Consider the following 22,900-nt stretch of genomic DNA (forward strand, 5'->3'; position numbering starts at 1 on the left):
TGGCCTAATCATAGGGCAGAAGGCTCGGTACAGATCTTTTTGCAGGATCCAGAGCCTAGGCAGTACACAAAATAACACACACCCTCACAAAAGGCTCAAACAATCTGGCTCGCTCACTGAAGCACTTGGAAGAGCTGTAACTAGGACAAAAATAGATAGACATTGATGTTATAACTATCACTTCCTTCTAAAATTCTGTGAAATTATCTTCCCACACATGCAACCCTAAAACCAGTGTGATTAATGTATTCTGTCTGCATATCAATTATTATCTGACTGCAAAAACACTCTTTTGCCTCAGCAGCAAGGCAGAGTCACCTCAGCAGAACCCAAGTTCAGCCTCACAGGCGGTGCTTAGTTGTCCCAAGGGATTAACTGATCCCACTGCAGCACCCTTTGGCAGGGCCTGCAAAGCCCCTTCCTCAGCACTGCACTCACGACCCTCCTTTCCTTCCAGCAGGTTTCAGCCTTGCTGATCACCAACAGAAGGATCTCCTTTATGGAAAAGCAGAGTCCCTTCTGTGCCCCAGCACGTAAAGGCATTTTCAGGACCAGCTGAACCAACCCTGCAATAACTCTGAGCTCTGAAAGTCAAGCACATACATGTGAAAACCTTGTGGAAGAAGAGCTCCAGGCCCTAGAGTTCCAAGCCTAAGAAAAGACTGAAACTATTAGGGTACATCATGGACAACAGTGGTATTGTGTCATTAAAAATCATTTTAGCCACATTATCACAGTAAAAAACAACCTGAAAAGTATTTTGTAGTTCCTCGTGCTTATTTCCTGTTGTGTTTCTCACTGCTTGATTTGAACAATTTAGTAATTCATAATCAGTCTTCCAGCCTCAGAGAGATGTTACCCTCCAAAGGGGTGAGCAGTAAGCAATGTAAATGGCACAAAATGAATACTGCAGCAGAAGGACATAAAAGTAACACTTGTGATACGACTGCTGGAAGGGCTTATTTTACTAGATTGGGCTTTTCTTAGTTGGTATTTTTCATTAGTTACTTTAGAGTCTGTTCTCAAAATTTGTTTTCTGTAGTCAATTTGTTGCCATAGATGTGAGCATCTCCACTTCCTTGCTGTCTCCCTGCTAGGACAAGCTTGAAACTTTCAAGAGTTTATGATAACAAAGCAGAACAGAAAATCCAGTATAGGTAGATGTTGTATTTGCAAACCATTAACGTTTCACAGATCTGTCAGCACTGAATATTTAACATCAGTGCCTGTCAGACATTATAGTTTTGTGAAAACAATTAGTATTTGTACAATATTATTACATACAAACATGAAATTATTTCTCAGAAGTTTCTGTGAATGGTTATGAATTAGCAAACATAACACTCCTCAAACACAAGAAGCAAGTTCAATTGCAAGCCATTCCTGCAGTGTAACTTTACAAGGTGGAAGTAAAAAACAGAAAGAAAAAAAAAATCCAAGTATCTTCTAAGGGCTTATGATCCAACTTCCTTCAACAAAAAGTCTGAAAACAGAGCTGTCCCACTTTCTAAAGTCAGTTAAGAAAACTGGGGTTTCCATGTAGGCAGATCTTGTTTCCATATGTGATGACTCATGTTACTTGAGATGGGAGCCCTAGAAGAGGACACAGAAAACACTGCACTTCTGGTAACAGTCCAGGTCTCCTTGGATCCCCTCTGATGGATACACTGCCAGGAAGGACCTAGATATTGCTAACAGAGAAAGCCCAGAAAGAGTTCTCCTTCCAAAAAAGAGAACTTAAAGATTTTCAAACAAAGAAGTGTGCAAATACTGGAAAACAGTTCTCCAATCTGAATGCTCCATCTATTTGCTCTTCTCCCTTTACTTTTCCCTCAGCTATTTGTTTGCAGATTTCCAGATGAGCAGCAAGAAGCTGCATCAGTTCAGACATATTTCCTTACAAAAGTCTGATTTACCTGTTTGATGTGGCAATGTACTCTGACCTGAATTTCTTCTGCTGCTTACCTAATTTAAATGTATCAACAAACTGCTTTTCATCCATATTTATAGAGCAACAGAAAATAATGGTGTAGCTCTTCGATTGAATAAACTAAATAATAGCAAGGATAAAAATACAGATGGTAGATGAAACAAAGACTGCGTGAACCCCTTGGTTCTAACTGAATATTCACTTGATGAGTCACACCACTTCCTTCCAAGGAAAACCCCACAGCGAGAGAACAGCAGACATGGACATCATGCAAACACAGAGCTTGCTCTTGGCAGACATGTCTCCCTACTCTCCTCTCTCTGGGATGGGAATGAAACAGCTGTGGATTTTAGATGCTTTAGAAATTTGCAGTTTGAAAATCTTCCCTAATAACTAACATTCGTCATCTTTGCTCAAACCTAAAGGTATAATTTCTTCTTATATTCACCTCAGAAATTAATAACAAGTTTTTCTTCTGTAGCCATTTAATATTTGCAGATCTTGTGTGCCCCTCTTGTTTCTTTCTTTCTCTCTGTTCTCCTCTTTCTCTCTTAAACCCTTTTTTTTCCTTTGGGCTAACAAAATATGGACTAATATGGACAATGCAATCATATTTTCTTCACGAAATATTGTGGTTTAATATTAAAATAGTCCTTTAAACAATTTGCTGACCTTACAGAATACCAAGAGATGATCTGAAGACTTAAAATCTCAAGGTTCATACTGAGCTGAACTGTCGAGTTTTGTTGAAGCTACAGGGTTTGGCAGATTTAACCAGAGGCTTCCAGGGAAACAGGGTTTGCTTGAATATTTATGGAACTCTTTGGTTCACATCTATTGGATGTCCTATTTAAAACACTTATCTCCTGGTCTGTGCTCTGCTGGCATCTGCATTAAAACAGAGAATGACAAACAGCTCCCCACACACAGGAATGCGCTGGGACGTGGTCGCTCCTGAATTATTCCCAGCTAAAGCAGGTGCACGTCATGACAACCACCTATATTCTAGAATAAATTTTGGCAGCTGTGTTGTTTGAGATCATCCTGAATAATAGAGCTAAGCTCCAGGAGAAGAAAAAATGTGGACATTTATTACATGAGAATATCTTGCTGATTTAAAAACTCTGTTTTATCACATCCTACACTGAAGGAAGCCTACCAGAGAGTCCTGCTGGGTTCTATCAATACCTCTGATTATGCAGGTTTCTTCTTTTACCTGTCATGCCACCTCTCAGCTTGGTCTTGAGAAATGCTGTCACCATGCTGTAACTATGCTGCCTGTTGCTGTGAGAGTCAGCATGCAGGACAATTATCCCTTCTGTCTGTCATTTGTTATCTCTAAATTTAAATCCTGAGCAGAGTCATTGTTTCATAAAGGCACTTTTCTACCATGTAACAGCACCAGAACTTCAGGAAAGCTCCAATACAGCCTGGAGTCCCTGAGGGGTAGCCTGAACTGCCTCTTTGGCCATTTGGATCACAAGGTGCCAAAGACCCAGGAATAACGCAGTGGCTGAACATTGTGGCTCTGCCACATGAGACACTTTGCAATGGCTCACATCTCTGCTACGGGGGGATTTCCTTCTTACGTCTTACAAGTATAGAAAATTCCTTACTTTTATATTTAAAAATAAACTAATAATAATAAAGGGAAACAAAGAAAACTGTTTCAAAAAGCTCATGCTCAGAATTGTGGGGGGGGGGGGTTCCCCAAGTACAAAATGCCACAATCTGAGAATTAAAATTAAACCATCAGGCTTTACTAAATGGCACGACTGCATTTAAAGTGCCCAGAGATATAAAAGCCAACATCATTCATGTTCCTTCACCCATTTAAATGCACAGTGAACAAATGAAAGGGCTTTTTTAGGGAACGAATCAATGCTGATCTATAACCTCTGTTTCAGTTGAGATAACTGACTCTTCAATTTCCCCCCTTTCTACTGCAGATACACCATTTGTTTTGTGGAGGTTTTTTTTTCTCTCCTCAAACCTCTTAAACAAAAGCCTCAGCTCAGATGAGCTTTCTCAAGTTCTGAGCAGTTCTACCTATTACTGAAAAACCAGAATTTAAAATTGTTTATCCAAGTGTTAGCCAAATTCCCCAATCAATCTTCTCTTTTCTCTCCAAATCATTCCTTTTTATCCTATTTTTTTTCTATCAAAGAATTCCATTATTGTATCAAAGGTATGTGAAAATAGCTTTCACAGTGTCTCTCTCCTGCCTTTATAGCAAAGCTGCAGATGGCTCCAATTCAGCCCCTGCTAAAATAAAAGAAGGTGAATTGCAATACCCACATAATTCCACATGAGCAGAAAATGTTTGCTTCATCTGCAAACCTGCTGGTACAATTTCATATGCATACAGATAATTAGGTAATCCTTTTATTTTACATCTTTCATAGCCCTTCACTGTTTTAGCATTTTCATTGAAAACAGCTGGTAATCTCCATCAATGAAAACTGCATTTGTTTTATTATTATTACTTCTGCTTAAGAGGCCTGTTAAGATATGCTGTGAATCATTTAAAAGGCCTGTATAAGCCAGATATATTGACATTAAAATAAAAGCAAGACCTTTTGCTTGCAGATAGTAAGGTAAGGTATTAAATATTAAAGTTGATTTACTGAAAGGCTTAACATATATGAAAACCCAAATCAGATAAGAGAATGAAAATAAATTGTATTATATTGTTTGTGAAGAGACCTGACAGAGGTAAACACATTTTTATATGACAACTCTTTAAAAAAAAATAGATAAAAGAGATTTGGTTGATTAATCTCCATAGCATTTTGAGTCTTGTTCCAGCAGTGACACAAGTGTAAGGAGGAATAGGAAAGGCCAGAATAAGGGAATGTACTTAGAGGATAATGGGCTCCACTGGCCAGGGGAAGAAAGAAGCCCTTACTGTGATTAAAGTCTCTTACACTGCTGCTCCTCCTGCCATAACAGACCAACAGGCAAAATTCACATTAAAAACCCACTATTTTATTTACTGAATGACATGCAGTTCTGCATGTAACTCATAAGGCAAATTCCACACTTTTCTGCAGAAGTTTCTGTTTAAATTCAGCATGCTGCGTTTTTCTTTGATCATTTTATCACACCCATGTCCTAAACAACCTCTTGGGAGAGAGCTTAAAAGGATGCAGTAGGAGGTAATCCAAATTGAATATATGTAGTTATGCATACAGTCCAAATGTGAAATTCTGCCTCCAAACTAGTAGCAATGACACTTTTTAAAGGATTTAATCCCAGTAAGATGTCAGATGCCTGCTGGGAGCTGGCATTCAAAGAGGAGTGGCTGTGCCACCTGCAGCTAAACCATGTTAGTAAGAGAGAGAGGGATCCTAAGGGACATGTGCTCCTGGAATCATTACCTGTCTCAGTCACTGCATAATGGGGGAAGGGAATCATTTTCATAATGCCGCAGAGATTTTCTTCTGAAGGGTCTGACTGAGCACTCCAGGGACTAGAATGATCCATCTACATCACCCCTCTCTTCTGGGAATGCCAGGAGAGGCTGCACTGAAATCACTAAGGAAGCACGGCAGAGGATGGCCTTTAAATAACAAGTGAGGGCTGAGGACCCTCCCTCTCTAGTCGAGTAGACTTCAGTCTCACTGTGGCTGTAACACTAAGACTTTGAATTAGGATATTTAATTTGCATTAAATAATAAACTCACTGTATTTGCTTCTCCTCATAGCCCATGGCTTTGTAAGCTTTACTCACACTTTAAGACAGACTCTCAGTGTAGGAAGAAAATGTGATGGTAAGGGAGTTCCTCACAGGAACCTGCTCTAAGCAGGTACGAGTAGGAACATCAGACACAGACAGCAGAATCAGACCCACGTGCTCTGTGTTTCTGGCTTGTAATTCTATTGAGAACACTAATGTTAAACTTATCTTTTTGAAAAGAAAGAATATGAGTTCTTTCAGAGCTTTCTTTCATCTTATCAATCACAGGCCAGTGTCTTTTGATATGGATGCTTCAAAAAAATTCTGAATTAGAGTTCCACAGAAGAATATAAACCTGCTTATGAAATTAAATAAACCTAAGGATTCTGTACACTTGCTTTCTTACCTGCTATTGCATGATTAATCATTGACTTTTTGTTGTTTTCCCCCATGAGATTTCAATATAACACATTTGAAAATATTATTTTTGTTCTGCTCATACCAGATAAAAAAATAAATGCATCTACGATTTTTGATCAGTGTTCTTCTTCCATTAAGATGGCTCTGTTGTAAAAATATTATTTTTTGCTAGTGTTTCCAGAGTCTCACTCTGCAGACATATTAGGGAAGAATCACAGTGAATGTAGCTTAAGTGCAAAGAATTTGGTGTACAAAAATGTCATTTTCCTTCTAGATATGTCCTCAGAGTAAAACTCCTCTGGCACAAAGCTAGTACAGAAGCCCTACTTTATCCCCACCAGATTTCTGGGCAGGAACAGCAAGTTCCATAGGTGGATGATCTATTTTCCAACTTTCCCAGCCTTTAGCTTGAGATGCAATCCATGAGCAAACTCCTCTTTCAGGGAGCTATAGAACATCAGGGGTGGAAAATGCCAGTTCACATTTTTTCTCAGTAGTTTGCCATCACAGAAACCTGTAACGCCCCGGAGTTACTAAGTTATCAGCTACCTGTTGGGTAAACTTCCAACCTAGGTAATAGCAAATAACAGGTAGTTGGTTTGGTTTTTTCCAATTCAGCTTCTTTTGCTGTTGAGCTAAACATTCACACTTCCTCTCCTTTCCCCTTCGGCAGAATGTATAAAACCTTTCAGGGAGTTCATGGTTAATAAAACCCCCAGTGGTCACGCACCGGACCTGGTGCACCTCCTGGTCTTCTTGCATACCTAAATTCAGTATAAATTTTAGGCTCATCAGGTTCATCCAGCTGTTAGCTCAGCACCTCAGCAGCCCTGTTCCACATCAGCCTGGGCACCCTCATCCTGACCAGGGGCAAGGCTCAAATATTGGGAAGCAGCACAGAGTGGTAGCAGCAGGCAGGGAAGATCACCCACAAGCAATGTTGTTTACATAATTAACATGAAATTTCCCTGGCTTATCTTCTTTCAAACTTCAGACTACAGCCGCTGTATACTATGAGAGGCTTTAATTGCATTGTATAAGGCTTTTGTTGCTCTTTCTCTGGGCTAAGGAAGGGGAGGGAGTTATCTTTTCAGCAATACTTCTTATCTCACAAACATATTTAACTACTAACTGTAAAATTGCTTGAAAAAGCACATCTTGTTGTGTCACTTAGGAATCATCCTTCTGCTGTGAAGGGAAAGAGAAGAGGTGGGAAGGGTGTTGGAGATGCCATGTCCAGAAAACATTTCATTACAAAATGTACTTTTCTTTACCAGAGGAGAGGATTACCAGAATTTTGTTCTGTAAAAATCTGCCTGAAGCAGAATGTCTGTGCTACAGGAATGTCAGATGTAGACATTGATACCTGGCAAAAGAGAGGTTTTGCTGGAAAGAGAGGAAGATGCTGTTTCCAGAAAACCACTGTTGTTTAGTTTGACAAGTCAAATCCAACTTCCTGCACTGTCCTTTGGAAAAGGTTGGCCCTGCTTCAAGTTCCCCCTCATCAGATTTAATCCCTAAATCACTGCTACTGCAACCTGCCCTGACCCAATGCAAGTACTGTTAAGGGCCTCCTGTGCTCAGAAAGGTAAGGGAAGAGAAGAGAGAGGAAAGGGCATGGAGCTGGACACCTGCCTGGAAAAAAAAAATAACATGCATGCAGAAGGAACAGTTTTAAGTGGATTATTTTGCCTCCAAAATTGATCCAATTTTCAGCAACTTGATTCCAGGTAGTCTTTTGGACTTCCATTAGATGCAAAAGGAGCTAAGCAATAGTGTTACCCCTGTAGCACGATCATCTCTTTCTGTCTCTCTCACGTAGATACCCACCCACAGAATTTTTAAGTTCTGAACAAATTTATAACAGCAATGGTATAGAATAAATTTACATGCACACACGAACACAAATTGTGTGTGGGTAGAGAGATCATGTAAGCATCTGATGTTCATCTCACAGCTGAAAACTAGAATACCATAAAACTAATATTATTAGGATGCCAGATACTTTCTTCCACTGCACCACATCATGAGAAAGGAAAAGAAGCTCTGGTGGAAGGAGTCAGACACTAAAGGAGCCAGGAGAACAGAACAACTGTGCTCCTTCCTGTTCTGACAGCCCTCTGACACAGTGCCAGGCTCTGGTGGCTCACAGCCCAGGACCGTTTGAGAAGAGATGGAATATAGTATGTTCCTTTCTGAAATTAAGGGAATTAAGGGAAAAGGAAAGCAAAAGGAAGTGAAGCTCAGATCAGCACTTCCTGAACTGCACTTCCTCTACAGCGCTTGATCCACAGCCCTTTGAAGTCTGCAGGGAGAGCTCCACTAACTTCAAAAGGATTTGATTCAGAGCCCGAAGGAGAAGGAAAAAGTGTGTGGCATGGCAGAGAGCTTACTGGCATCACAGCTCCATGGGAATGCACAGAGCTTTGCCCGGAGCTACGTGTGCTTATCAAATGTTCTCCTTCCTTGGATTGCCCTTGAGACATGTTCCATCCAGCAGGACCTGTGGAAAGATTTAAAATACGGTTTAATTTACATATATTTGACGGAGAACATAAGTGTCCTTCCAGAAGATTTGCGAGTCAAGTAGTTCTTTTCCTCCCCCTATCTGAAATAAAAGAATATTTACTTTTTTCCTGGCAAAATGTTCCCGCATGAACATTGTATTAACTCTGTATATTAACAGTTACTTGGAACAGTGCTAGACCAGACTAAGTGTCTGTAGTTATGCCGGGAGATGCTTTCTCCATGGGCACAGAGCAGCAGCCGGCACTGACCAGAGAAATGGTGGCAGAGAGCCAGGACAGATAAGACCTGAACTGGAGGAGCAGCAGAAACAAAGACATGCAGCACCAGAGAAAGGACTCCTGGAAGGAGAGCTGAGGAAAAGAGAGTCAGCAGCTGAGAGACAGAATTCTGGGGGTAAGACTGATACCACACCCCCCAAAACTCCCTTGAGACCCCCTCTTGGAGAAGAGGGACATGGACTCCTATTTTGGAGAGCAGTTTTGGACATGCAGCACCGGAGAGAGAGAGGAGCTGAGAAGCTCAAAGACGTCCCGGAGCTGGACCGGGACGGCCAGATGGAATGCGGGGGGAGTTGACCTTGGCTCCCCCCCTTGCACTGCTGCCATGGTGGCAGCCTGAGAGACAGGGCACAGAGGCCCTGCAAGGAGCTTGAGTCTCCTGGAGATACCAGACCGTCACAAAGACCCCCCTGTGTCTTCGTGATATGACGTGGTGATACGACCTTGTCTGGGGTTATGAAGCCCATGGAAGACCCCTTTGCCTGCGTCAAGGGGGCCGAGGGAGCTTGGATACCTTCCTCGTGAGTGCTGGCAGAAAGCCAGCCACAGTTGCTGCATGCATGAGAAGAAGAAACCTGCTGCCTTAGAAGATACTCCTGCTGCTTAGTGACTGGAAGGGATCTGTCCTTCTTTCCCTCCTGGACTTTTATTTGGAGGGGAGAAGAGATCTGATTCATTGTAAATACTATATGTCATGGTAGAGATAGTTGTGATCGTGTGTATAATGTGTTATAGTATTTATTTGTACAGTCACTGTAATATATTCCCTTTCCCCCACTTTGGGTCTGGCGTGTTTTGTCTGGAAAAACCCATCTCACATTAGGTTGAGATGTGGGAGGGGGCTTAGACTAGGGAATTAGGATTTTGGGGCTATCTCAAACCATGACAATGAGCAAGGTTGTAAGCGTGACATGGTGTGTGCATTTAGCTTGTGATGCTTCCAGAGGACTCCATGCTGCTGCTCTGTCCCACAAATTACAGGGTCAAGGCTGAGAAAGGAGGTGGAAAATTTATAGATCAGGATGCATATAAGTACTCGCCGTGAAAGCTGTGGTGAGGCCCTAAAATCTGTAGCCTTCTGTTTGCCAAAATAATTAGAGGAGGTTTTTAGAGTTGTCAGGAACTGAACACCATGTGAGAAACGAACGAAGCAGCAGAATTATACACAAGGACAACACGGGCAATGGAACAAGAGCAGAGCAGACAGCACGGCTTGCTCGGTGTTCCTGCACGGACCAACATTGGAAATGGCAGATGGACAGGCAGCAAGGGCTTTGGAAGGGTCCAGTGGGCTAAAGAAGAAATTAAAATGCCATATTTTAAAACATGACAAAGAGAAATGCTTGATCAAACCTGCTAGTATGGCCTGCTTACAGATGAAGTTGAAGTTTGGGCAAAGGGAAATCAAACGCCTCCGAGACTCCCAGTGAAGCAAAAAATTACATTAGCTTTATAGCCTCAAGCATATTTGTTAGTATTTAACAAATTATGTGCTTCATTTAAATACCATTGCTGGTAGCCAAATAAATTAAAATCACCTCATTAGGCTTTACATCAGTGAAGCTAAAAAATTAAAAGAGGCTTCTCTTACCTTCTGCCTAGGTGTCCTCCTGCTTGTACAGTCAGTGCCAGTAGGGACCTGTCATGGAGGCCTTTTTCCATATCATTTGTCTCTAGGCATCCTGAACCTAATGGATATAATGAAAGACAAGGCACACATGTGATCTCAGAACATTGCCACAGTTCCACAATCAAAAACGTGATCACTAGGATATCTGAAATGAACAGACTGAAGCACTTGCAGCTCTGCAGGCCCACATGCTGCACTCTGCTAAAGACAAAGGAACAGGCACAAGCAAACCCAGAGAACTGATTGTATTTCCCCAGCAAGCTGCAACAAATCCAGGGAAAGCCCTGCACAGGGTAAACAGGGAGGAGCGTGGACAACAGCTTCTGCTCTTCACTTCTCCACCTCTCTTGCGGTGTGACTTTGGGCAAGTTGTTTCACAACATATGTTGTAGGTAACTGTTTCCAATACGGAGGTAAAGACACTTTAAGCCCACCCTCAGGTTGTCTAAGTTTCCCCTAAATTCCACTGTAGAATATTTTTCCTGATAAACATTTCTGAAGGTCTATGGTCAGTCACAGATGTCCAAAAACTGAGGTAGAAAATAGGCTATTTGAATGTAATCCTTCAGTCTCTTTCGCCAAGTCTTCAATTTATGGAAAGTTAAAACACAGTTCGAGTCACTAATTACTCTCAGTACATATGACCAGGGTTAGGGTGTCTACCTTGTATGCTCCTACTTAAAGAAAAGCCCTTTTCCATCAGGATGGATAGGAAACAAAGACATTTGCTAAGTATTTGCAACATTTGACCAGCTCCATTGACAAAATAATGGAAAAGCAAGGAAAGCCAAACTCTTTTTTCTCATAAATAGTTCATTCTCTGTGGAAGGCAGTTTGGAGAAACCAAAACCTCTGAAACTTATATTGTGCAATAGGTATGTCAGAAAAAATATACAGTATGACATTTTCCAAGTAAAGCACTTCAATTTTTAATTTAAAGTGTTATTTTGGGACCAGGTTCAGCACATTCCATTAAAAAAAAAAAAAAATTTAGCGGGGAATGAAAAGTTTCATTCGAACAAAAAAATCTTTGCTAACTTCCTAGGATTTATGTTTTAATATGGAAGCAGAAACATTTTTTGTTCAGGTCACCCAGCAGCAGCTCCTGTAGAATGATTTGCACAGCCTTGCTAAGGGAATATTTGAAAACTTGCAGAAAAATTCTCTAGCTGCACTGCAGGGAAAAAAAAAAAAAAGAAGACTGCATAACTCATCATAGTACCAATATGTCTCAACATTTAAGACAATATTTAAGATTTGCTATTCCTAAGTGCTGATTTCCTGTTGAAGTTAGCAGGACCATTTGCATACTTCTGATTAAATATCTTCCTAAAGGCTTTGCCAAGTCAAGGTACATGAAGCAAATGATAATGAGAGAAAGCTGTTGAATATCTTGACAGTTATCACAAAATTCTCTGAATAAATTACATGAACACTTTTACCTGTTATTGCCCTTTTGGCATGAAAGTCTTTATTTAAAACAGTTCTTCCTCTTTAATGAATTTGACTTGTGATGATGATTGATATCTCCTGTCTTTGCATTTTCACATTCCTCTAAAGTGGTGATAACCACTTCCAAAGTCCTGATCGCTCTGACACCAAGCCAGTGGTGAGGAATAGGGAACAGAGACCTTCCCCATTAGCAGCAAAAACAGTCAGGTAAAACCACATGTAAAAGATGCTTTGCAGTAACCAAAATCCACAGGAATAAATTAGATAGCTACATCCTCAGTGGTTACAAGTTAAGGCACCAGTGTTAACTCCTTGCTAGTTTACTGCTCCAGAAGTGTGCAGTTATTTCTCGGTAGTGGAAGAGCCAGCTGCTAGTTAGTGTTTGTGCTCTGCTTGTTCCTCTGTGGAAACCTGTTGTAAACAGAAGGCTGCCAAGGGTATCAAACTTTTCATATCACTGTGATGTAGAATGAAGTTCATTATGATTTGAATTAGGGCACATCAAATTCATTGTGCTTTATCTGATGAGACTCATATGCTGTCCAATTCAAGAAAGGTAATCTGTAGGGGCGTGTCAAGGTGGTACAGAGGATGTGCCCAGGTACAGAGCCCAAGGAGCATGCCCCAGAGTTAGTAAACTGGTTGGTTAAGAAAGTCACATGATATGTAAGGATAAAAGAGCGCGCGAGTTTGAATAAATCCTCTTTGTCCACACCATCGCACGAGGAGCATCATTCATTCCTTGTTATACAAGGGTCCCATGCTACATATGGCGATCCGAAAGGGACAATTTTAGCTTATATTAAGCAGAGATATTTCACCCTGGATCAGGTATATAAGTGGTAGTTTCCGGTTATCAGGTCTATTAGTTTGACTTGGGAATCTTTGACCACAAAAAACTTTGACGTCAGTAAACCCCGCGGTCTTAGTGGCATCTAAGAGACGGACAGTTAGTTTAGCGAGCTCAAAAAAGATTAGGTAGTGCACGGAAGAAGAGAAGAAAGAGTTAAGGAAAAAGCCGAGAGGTCAGAGCAGGCAACCGGAGAGAGCGGAGAGGGTCAACGCAACATCAAAAGCGGTGAGTCTGGGATGCACCCCGCACGCCTAAGACTGTTCCCTGGGCGAGACGTGCCTGCAGCTCGGAGCCCGAGCTGCGGAGCACCTTAAGATCGTCAGAGAAAAGCCTGTTGATTCCCTAAGTGTCGGTCATCTGGTAAAAGCAGCATCCCGCTACCGACTACTCTGGATCACGTGCGAGAAGCGGTTTCGCTGCCGCCCGTACCATCCCAGCCCCATCGCGCGACCCCCGCATTGCCCTTCTGCCCAGCGGAAAGCGCAGAGCTCCGTGCCCGCTGCACCGCCGGCCCGGCACCTAGTGCCGGTTGCCTAGCAACTACTAAACCCATAGTTTGAAAGTACCCAAGAAACGGTCGAGCCAAGCAAGTGTGCTGACCGCCCCCTGCGCCGTCTTGCGCACCGGAGGAGGCTGGCCACCTCCTGCCGACCCCTGCCTGTTTGTGACGACAGTGTAGACCCTTCAAGTTGAGGAAAAACCTTTCAGAAACCGCGGAAACCCCAAAAGAACTTTCTGCCGCTTTTCGCCGCTGGCCCGGCGCTAGGACCGCCCGCCGGCCCCGCGCCTCGTGGCGCCCGTCGAGCCGCGCGCGCCGAGAACGCCCCGCGCCTGCCGACCCTGCCCCGCCGCGGCCCCGGGCCCGCCGCCGCCGCTGTCCCGAGCCTGCAGCTTGCAGCCTGCACCGGGACACCAGCCACCAGCGCCGGAACCCCACAGCCTGCCATCGCCGAACGAACATCTGCCGAGCCTGCCCCCGCGCTGAGAGCTGCCCAGAGCTGCAGCTGCCCCCAGCCGTGTGCAGAACCGCCCACGCCGCCGGAGAAACACAGCACACCCCACGCGCCGCAGCCGACACAGCCCGGACCTCCCAAAGCCGCAGAAAAAAGACTGCAGATAGCCCAAACTGCTACAAAGGGACTCAAAACGTGTGCTCCCAGCCGCTCGAGATAAGGTAACATAAGACACCCTGTTTCCATAGAAACCTCATGATACATTGAAGCAAAACTCAGACTCTAGCGCTTTGCTAAACTTTGCAACATAAAGCAGTTTTACTCTGATAAACTCTGCCTGCACGAGGCACACAGGGAAGAACAAAACAGCCACACCACACCCCCCCGCACACACTGCTGAAAGCAAGCACAGCACAACATGGTAATACAAACTCAGGGATCATACCGGGAGACACGGGAGCCACGTAAAACGAGTCGCTGGGAAGAGACAGACACTGCCATGCGAACTTCTGACCCCCGGGTCCACACAAGGCAGTCCTGTTACAGTGATGGGGAGAGTAATTTAATGTATTCTTCCCCTTTCGCTGCAAATGAACAGCGAACACGTGGCCAGCCATGGCCACAGCCATTTTCCTCCCCCACACAGACTGAACTCCAACCTTTCTTTTCCGGCCGAGAGCCCAGCCCCGCTCCCCACTCATCGCCTGTACCGACCACCATCCCCCCACAGGGAACCGGTTTTGCCGAAACCACAAGGGGGGAGAGATGGGAGGGATGGGGGGAGGGGGAGAAGGAAGGGGAGAAGGAGGGGGAGAAAGAGCCAAACATGGTTCCAACGGGAGGGATCAATAGGGCACAGAGGGAGATTTCAGCTAACATGTGGGAACAATGTCTGGACAAGGCAATTCAAAAGGAAAACCTGAATATTAATCAGGCATGCCCAGACGATATGAGCCAAAGCCAGCCCCCTCAGAGTCAAGCCTTGTATGAGGCCACAGAAAACCTGAGGCATTTGATAAGAGGTTCTGGTCTGTCCTTAACCAATATTTTTAAATATTTGGAGGCACTGAGTCACATCTACCCACTCACTACATATGACTGGAAAGAACTGATAAAACTAGTTCTCAGTGACACCCAATATACAGTCTGGTTAGCTGATTTCCAGAAAAATTGCTCTATTCATATTAAATACCTACAGGCAGACACCACGGCACACCAATCAGGCGAGAAAGCAAATTATAATTTAGATTCACAATCAAAATACCATAAAGAGATAGCCAGGCAGGCCCTAAAAGCTATGGAAAACATTATCACTGCAGATCAAAATGATTATCTATCCAACAGTGAAGAGTTACAAGGTTATACTGAGTTGAATTTAAGATGTTTGGACCAGCTGCAGTCGACTTTAAACAAGCAAATTGAATACAATGAAGCCAGAGAGATGCTGTACAAGCATTTGGCTTTTGAAAGAGAAAATGCAAGAGCTTTGCAGAGCTCTCCTGCAAGGGAGAACTGTGACTTTACTGAGCTAGTGCAACCCTATCAAAAGGTTAGCTCTGAGAAGCAGCTACCTGCCTCTCTAGCTGCAGCTTTAGATGCCCAGATAAGAACACAGAAGGAAGTCAGACACACAACTAGTTGTTTTAGTTGTGGAGAAATGAATCACTATCAGGAGAATTGTCCCTGGAAGCCCCTAATTGCAACATTCCATAAACACCCTAGCAGCAGAGAAATGACTCAGTTGTACCAAGGGTGCCATACGCAAAACAAAAGATATGCTACAAGCATTGTATTGCTTGTAATAGCATTGCTAGCTGTACTCTTTTCTAGCACTACTTTTCATGTGCAAAAGAGAAAACTACTTAAGGCAAGCCACAATATACCAATAACCAGCCCCCAAAATAACCATGTACCCTGTACCCCAAAGAAAGGTGACAGGTGGAAAACATTACAGATGCTAACAGCAGAACACGCAGTCAAAACACATGCAGAAGCCTTGCAGATTGGACTGCCTCTATAAAGCTTCTAGCAAATTTGTCACAAGTGGTAACTGATTCAAAAAACCATTCCTTTACCATTCTCTGTCACCCTGAGGATGCCCAGAAACCCCTCTTTCCCATCATGGTTTTAAGCAGTGCACAAACTATTCAAACTCACTGCTGAGCTGTACCTCCTCAGGAGATGCAAAATACCTCGATGAAGTATCAGACAGCCATAATACACCATTATGCAGAAGACACATTACTAACCAAGGCCACAAGAAATGAACTGCTAATTGTTTCTGCTGTTTTAACCAAAACTGCCCAAGGTGCAGATCTTCAGTTTGTTTCAGGAAGAATCCAACAACCACAATTCTGGACTTGCCATGGACAAGACAACACAGCAAAAAAGCTCTACACAGGTGACACAGCTCGAGGTAAAAAACATTTGTATTTACAGGAGTTGCAGAAACCTCAGAAGGCTACCAGTTGCTTAAAACCGGTTTTAGCCATAAACAGAGGGAACCTACACCCTCTCCTTGTGTTGCTAGGGGAGAACTCCAACTTAAAGTCTGACGAATTGCTAGCTGCTGAGGCAAACCAGATGTTAGAGAATTATACCAAGGTAACAAAAGGCAAACAAAACAGGAGAGATCCTGACAGGCAAATCAGCCTAGTTTTTGTTTCCTGCAGGTATGAAGCATTGCAGCTTTGTTTCAGTGGGATCAAACTGAGAGAAGCCCGCTGTTGGTTCTAAAACAGCTCTCTCAGTCATACCCCACCACCTAAATCTGTGTAAGTTGCTATTGAGTTTGTAAGCTTGTCATTTAGGGCAGAGCACGACTGAAGAACTGGACGGAAGAAATCCTGCCTTTACCAACATTCCAGTTTTGAAAGGACAATTTGGATAGGATGACAGCTGAGGACGCTGGATTTCAAGATGCCCTGGCAAGTTTGGTGGTAATATTTTAATCCATCTCCTTAAGCACAGATTGTGGCAGAAATCAACAGTTTACCTTTAAAGCCACACCAGATGCAAATCTGAACCAATGAAAGGCCTCAGGGCCTTCACACATGCATCTAGGAAAGCACAAATGCTGCAATAGACTTAAATAAATCCTGCCACGGAACAGTGAGAAAACTACAAGCCATGAACTAAGCTCCTGTGTAGTTCTGGACTGATTGTCATTACCTTGAGAAAAATTTAAAACAATCCTTTGATGTTATGATTGTGCTTATTATGCTATGAAGTTGATAATCTGTTTTGAAAGTTAATTTCCTTGAGATATTGTTAACCCTTACCTGTTTTTTGAAATGCGTTCTAGTTGGTTCCTGTGAGTTACAAAAGGTATGATTTGTACACAAATGCACGCAAAATCACATCCTGACCTGCCACAGCCAATGACTGACAGAAACTGAAAAGCTGCTATAGCAGCAATGTTTAACACTATACCCAGAGTTTTAAAGCAAGCAATTGCTTCATTCATTCTCCATCAGAATACAGGTTCTCTAAGAGACCATTCAAAATAACAATCAATAAAGCTACATCATCAAAGTATGCCACACTGTCAGGAAACCACCCTAGAGAGTTAATAGCAAATGAGGCTTGGTGATCAGAGATATACATTTTTGAATTAGACATATTGAAATTGTACATGCAAATAGATATACATTCACAAAACATAACCACTACTACATCCACTAGACAAAACACAAAAGTGTAAAACACATGAGTTAGTTGCTTAGCAAACCTTTGGTACTCTAAAATAGATTAACATTAATAATAAGCAGCTAAATTCCTATGAAATAGGAAAATTCTCACGTCAAGCAATTCACACTAATCCATAAAACAGTAAAAACACATATTGAAACACATGCTAAGTTTAAACAAAAGGGGGGAGAACTGGTGTAACCTGTAAGAACATCTGTATAAAGCCATGTATGTTATCAATTTTTGAGTTGTGACAGTGCTGAAAGAAGCAGGTCTGAAAAGCAGCACACACCTCAGGCGTTTGTTTCTCCCAAGTTGCTAATCATAGTAAGATTTGATTTCAGGACGATGGATGAGATACCTAGGTTTGTGACATGGAGAGAAAGCTATGCCTAAAAGTTATAAGAAAGAACTCAAGCAGGTTTCTTCCAGGTGTGTAAAACCCTATTCAAATATGTGACCACAGCAGCAGGAACCAGAGCAACGCAGAAGTTTGGAAAAGAGTTATGTTATGTTTTCAAGTTTACATTAAGAAATGACCAACGTGGTGAAAAGCAGTCTCTGGAATGTGTGTGTGTGTGTGTTCATGTGTGTGTTCAGTGCGGTGGCCACCGACGTATGTATGAGTGTGTGAATGAAAATAGTTATGTGACTGGTCTAATAATAAAAAACAAACACCTCACAAATAACACTACCTCAGCCACAGGTCGCTTTTGAGAAATTGTAGTTTGCTAAGATTACCCTGTTCTTAAATAAAGTTTGAAATCCCCAGTTATTAAAAAACCCTCAGATTAAAAAAGTTATAAGTTTATACACAGTTAAGATAAGCCCCAAGTTAATAAAGTAATTATCCAAGTTGCACCACCCTATAGGAATATAAGAAGGTTTTAAAAAGGTTTACATTAGAGTTAAGAAACTAAGCAAAGCAATGTGCCGGATCACTGTGAAGCTTAGAAGTTTTATAATGTTCTGATTGTTAAAATTGTTGTTTGCATTGTTGTTTGCATTTCTGTTCATACTGTTTTTGTGACTTCTTAATATAATTAAAAGAGGGGATGTGTAGGGGCGTGTCAAGGTGGCACAGAGGATGTGCCCAGGTACAGAGCCCAAGGAGCATGCCCCAGAGTTAGTAAACTGGTTGGTTAAGAAAGTCACATGATATGTAAGGATAAAAGAGCGCGCGAGTTTGAATAAATCCTCTTTGTCCACACCATCGCACGAGGAGCATCATTCATTCCTTGTTATACAAGGGTCCCATGCTACAGTAATCTATGGAATGTGACGCTGGAGTTAAAAGTAACTTGTTATTGATCACTCTCTTTTTCATTTTACTTGCAGTATAATAGTGATGTTGAAACAGTCACATTTCTATTAAATATAACACCTTCCACAGCATGTTTAGTTTTCAGTTGCAATTCTTCACCTTGCATGCTATTTGGTGATTCTAAACTGTGCATATCCAAAGCCATACAAGACAGCACCATTTCAGCAGAATTCCACTGGTATGTTATACAAATATTGATTTTGGAAACATCTTTGATGTTAGTCAGTTCTTCAGAATATTGTATTCAGAACTGAGCATGTATGAAAAACTAAGCACACGGTATCAGTGTGCGCTGGGAAATTATACTGAAACTAAAGAAAAAACTGGGGCTCAGTCAATTATGAAATCTGTTTTCTCTTCACTGCTTATAAGACAAAAGGGACAAAGCCACAGAAGAAACACTACAGATGCTCAGTCTGGGAGGAAGTAACTCATTCTCATGTTCTCCAAGGAGTGACAGGCAAGCTGTCCCCCAGAGAAGACCATTTTATGAAGGTGCTGTAAGCTGCAGCTCAGACCACACTGCCCTCTTTCTCCCCACCATCCTTACCCTGACAAACACTCTGACCTGTGGAGCTTTGCAACCACGTGTCCAAAAGCCACAAGTCCTCACCTTTCCCCTTTGCCAAGGCAATGTTGGAAAAACATCACAGATTCTGGTGCATTTAAGCACCATATGTGGGGTGGAATAAATAAGAGTAGTTCCCTCTATATCCAAATCAGCAGCGCTCCCTTCCTTTCTGGCAGGGAAATGGCCATTTCCACAATGGTCATGGGGGTAAGGCTGGGGTTGCAGGAGCACTTGGAACCATAAAAGATGCTAAAGGACAGACTGTTATCTGCCGCTACAGATAAATGCAATTAAGGGCCATCATAGTTTCCTCCAGCAGTGCTAGTTCTTCCTAAACTCGTTCTCTCACGTTCCTGCAGTCATCATTTCTTTAGTGACTGCAAAGTCACCAAATTGCTTCTCACTCTACACAGCAGCAAAACAAGATGTCAAAAGAGAAAAAGGTGATTCCCTAGCTAAGTATGTGACAACAGAACAAAGAATTTAATCTGAATCACTGTCTCTGCTTAGCTTTACATGCACAGACAGAGATGAAACCAAGAGTTCTGGATAATTTTAACCACAGAATTTATGACTGTTGCTACAGGTCTGGGATGGGAGAAATTGGATCTGTATTGCTTCAACCTGCCCTAAGGACCGTAAAAGAAAAATCATTATCCACACCAAGACCTGAGAGCAGAGCCCTGAGCCAGGGTCTGTAGGGTGCCTGTAACCCACCTACAGCCCTTTGCAGGACCCAGCTCACCAGCAGAACCCTGGAGCTGCTTCAGCCTCCTGTTCTCCATCCACAGGTTGTGGTTCCAGATACATGCCAGGATGCAGAAGAACCTTTCAGTGTCTCTACAACAGACTACCTGGTCCCCAGCTGGCCAAAGACTTTGCACCACTTACCAGAGAGGATAAAGGGATAAGGAAAAAAAAAAAAAAAAAGAAGGAAAGGAAAAAGATAAAAAAGAGGAAAGGACAAAAGGGAAAAATAAGAAATAAAAATGGAAACAGGCAAAAAGATAAGAGAAAATAAAAAAGGGAAAATAGGAAAAAAGGAAAGACAAACCAAGAGAAGAAGAAAAAAAGAAAAATGGATATGAAAAGAAAGAAAAAGGAAAAAAGAAAGAGAAGGAAATAGCAAAAAAAAAAAGCCAACATCCTTTTAAACACAGGGAATGAAAGGTTAACTCAGGATATCAGAAGGGAGGACTAGAACGAAAAAGAAAAATTAGAAGTGAAAATGCAGTTTATTTCTACTGGCATATGCGAAACAAATACCATTTTCTACATACTCTTAAACAGACAGATAAACCAACCCCCAGTGGTTGCCAAAGTGAAAGAAGGGCAGCTGGACCACAGGGTTAGTCCAGCCATTAGCATTTTTGCCAGTGGATGAGAAAGCATTTCAAACTGAAAAGTGTATGGTCAGCAGAACATAAGCATTAACTTATTGCCTGTCTGATTTTCATCTTTCATTTCAATGTGCTGAATTATTAATGTCATCCTAGTCACTAGCTAACCTTTTTTTTTTTTTAGTCTCTGTATAATGTTAAGTCTTCACATAATCCAGAAAAGTTCGGGTTCTGAAGCAGCAACCCTCCTAAGACGACCTACGAATACAGGCTACTTCAAGTGCAAAATAAATTTCTCCCACATGCAGTTACCATTCAGCACCAGCAGCACTGCAGATCCATTCCTGAAGGAACACAACAGTGTAGGGTCTGTGGTGCCTTCAGGAAAAAACAGTGTTCTGGGAGGCAGAGGGAAGTGTGACACATCAAGGGCAGTGGGGGTTAAGTCTCCTGGCAGAAGGCTGAGACGCAGCTGGAGGCAGTTGCCTGCTCAGAGGAACCTTCCAAGCCATGGTTTGTGCCCCAAGGCCAGTCCAAGGCTGCTGTGACAGCACTCCCAGCACAGCTCACTGTGTCGGAGGGATGGCAACTGCACCTTCCACTGCAGGGCTGTGGCGTGAGCAGAACCACAGGCATGCTTCCCTCGGATCTTTGCAGTAATCCCCACTGACTTTGGAAGTGCCTTTCATGGAAACACTCCTGTCAGTCTGGCCAAAGGGCTAGGGAAGCCTGTGCAGGGTCAGAAGCTGATCAGACAGTTTGCAATCCATGTTCTTTATCTGCTAGAGACAGTAGTAAGGTCTTTGGTTTAGGGAGCAAAGACATGTGGCTGGGAAGAGAGGAAGCTTAAGCTGTATTCAGAGAGTTACTGTTACCAGAACATTTCAACACTGGAAAAAAAATTGTTTACCACCACACTTCTTAAAAGGTTTGAAAGTCTTCAGTGATGAATGGGATTACCTCCTTATTTATTTATCTGTTTTGCAGATTAGCACAAGCCAAACCAAATATACAAATTTCATTCCAGAGGAAAAAATATTACATGCCTAGGGGGGAAAAAGCAAACGACTGTATTTACCTTAACATTGCAATTTGAAAAAGCAAACTTGAGAAGAGTGATTAAAAGCACATGAAACGGGAAGCATGCCCTTTAAATACCAACTTCTAATTGCAGTGATGTGAATATGTAAGTCTAATTACACACATTTAAGGAGTAGATATTTTATTAAAACTGTCTTGATGTAAATTGCACAATCATTTCTTTTATTAAGACTGATCATCAATTTCCATTCTGGTATTTGTTAATAAGGACTGACAAAATACCAGAGACTTACCATTTCTAGGAGCACTGCAGCAATGGCTTTACAGTACAGCTGGATGGATACTCTCATGCTCAGCTCCAGCATACTTGTGATATTAATGCAGTCCATGACAGGGCTAAAGAAAAACTTAATTTTAGCTGCACAGAATAATATGTCTTAAATGGCAAGATATAATCCCACTAGATGAGATTTCCAAAAATTTTGCCTTTCTTTCTGAACTGGTGGGCACATCTCACAGTTATTTTCAGCCCACTCCTGGGTGTTGAGGCTGAGCAGCTGAGAGCAGCCCAAGGCTTCTGGCTGAGGGCAGTCACAGCCCACAGACAGTGAGCTCACAGCCACACCGGTACCCGCTGCTTTTGTGCCACGGCAAGTGGGTGCCTTGTGCAGAGCTCACCACTTGTGCTTCAGCTCATGGAAACGCGACTGGGCCCCAGTGCACAGAGCAGCTATGCCTCCAACCCAGTGCTGCTTTGTCCCAGGGCTCGGTCCAGCTGCACTGCTGGGAACAGACTCTAACACACTTGTCCGATTTCTTCTCTGAATTTGACTGCAGGGCCCAGTCACTGATCCTTATTGCAACTTCCTCATGAGATCCAACCACCCTTTAGTATTCCCTTCTCCAGAGACATCAATGCACAGGACAGTTTGGGCAGAACAAAGGAGACACTCTCTCATTTTAGTCAATGAGTTCCAGGATCATGCTCATTATTTTGCCTTACAAAAGAAAGCCAAAAGTATCTGGATTAGAATGTGCCCATTACTTCTCTTTACCAACTATCGAAGCGTGAGAGATCTGTGCCAAGAAACACTTAAACAAATTGTTTCTTCCTCAACACTCTGTCTCCCCGTATTTGAAAACAAATACTTTCTCTCCCTTCTTTGTGTAATTTTTGTTTTCATTTTCCAGAACAAGACAAACTGCAGTT

General features: G+C 42.4%; 1 long non-coding RNA gene across 4 annotated transcripts in view; it reads right to left on the bottom strand.

Annotated features, from left to right (window-relative positions):
- Nucleotides 1-323: 323 nt before the first annotated feature.
- Nucleotides 324-22,900, bottom strand: part of LOC135417821 (uncharacterized) — a 66,670-nt gene continuing 44,093 nt past the window's right edge. For 2 of the 4 annotated variants that reach the window (XR_010432221.1, XR_010432220.1), the window contains exons 3-5: nucleotides 21,984-22,086; nucleotides 10,428-10,524; nucleotides 7,697-8,532 (exon numbers count right to left, since the gene is read on the bottom strand). This is a non-coding gene — a long non-coding RNA (uncharacterized LOC135417821). Of the gene's footprint in view, nucleotides 1,594-7,696; nucleotides 8,533-10,427; nucleotides 10,525-21,983; nucleotides 22,087-22,900 lie in introns of those variants that run through there. The other 2 variants (XR_010432223.1, XR_010432222.1) reach the window with 2 other exon arrangements.

Source organism: Pseudopipra pipra, chromosome 8 (assembly GCF_036250125.1).
Source record: "Pseudopipra pipra isolate bDixPip1 chromosome 8, bDixPip1.hap1, whole genome shotgun sequence".
NCBI classification, from domain to species: domain Eukaryota; kingdom Metazoa; phylum Chordata; class Aves; order Passeriformes; family Pipridae; genus Pseudopipra; species Pseudopipra pipra.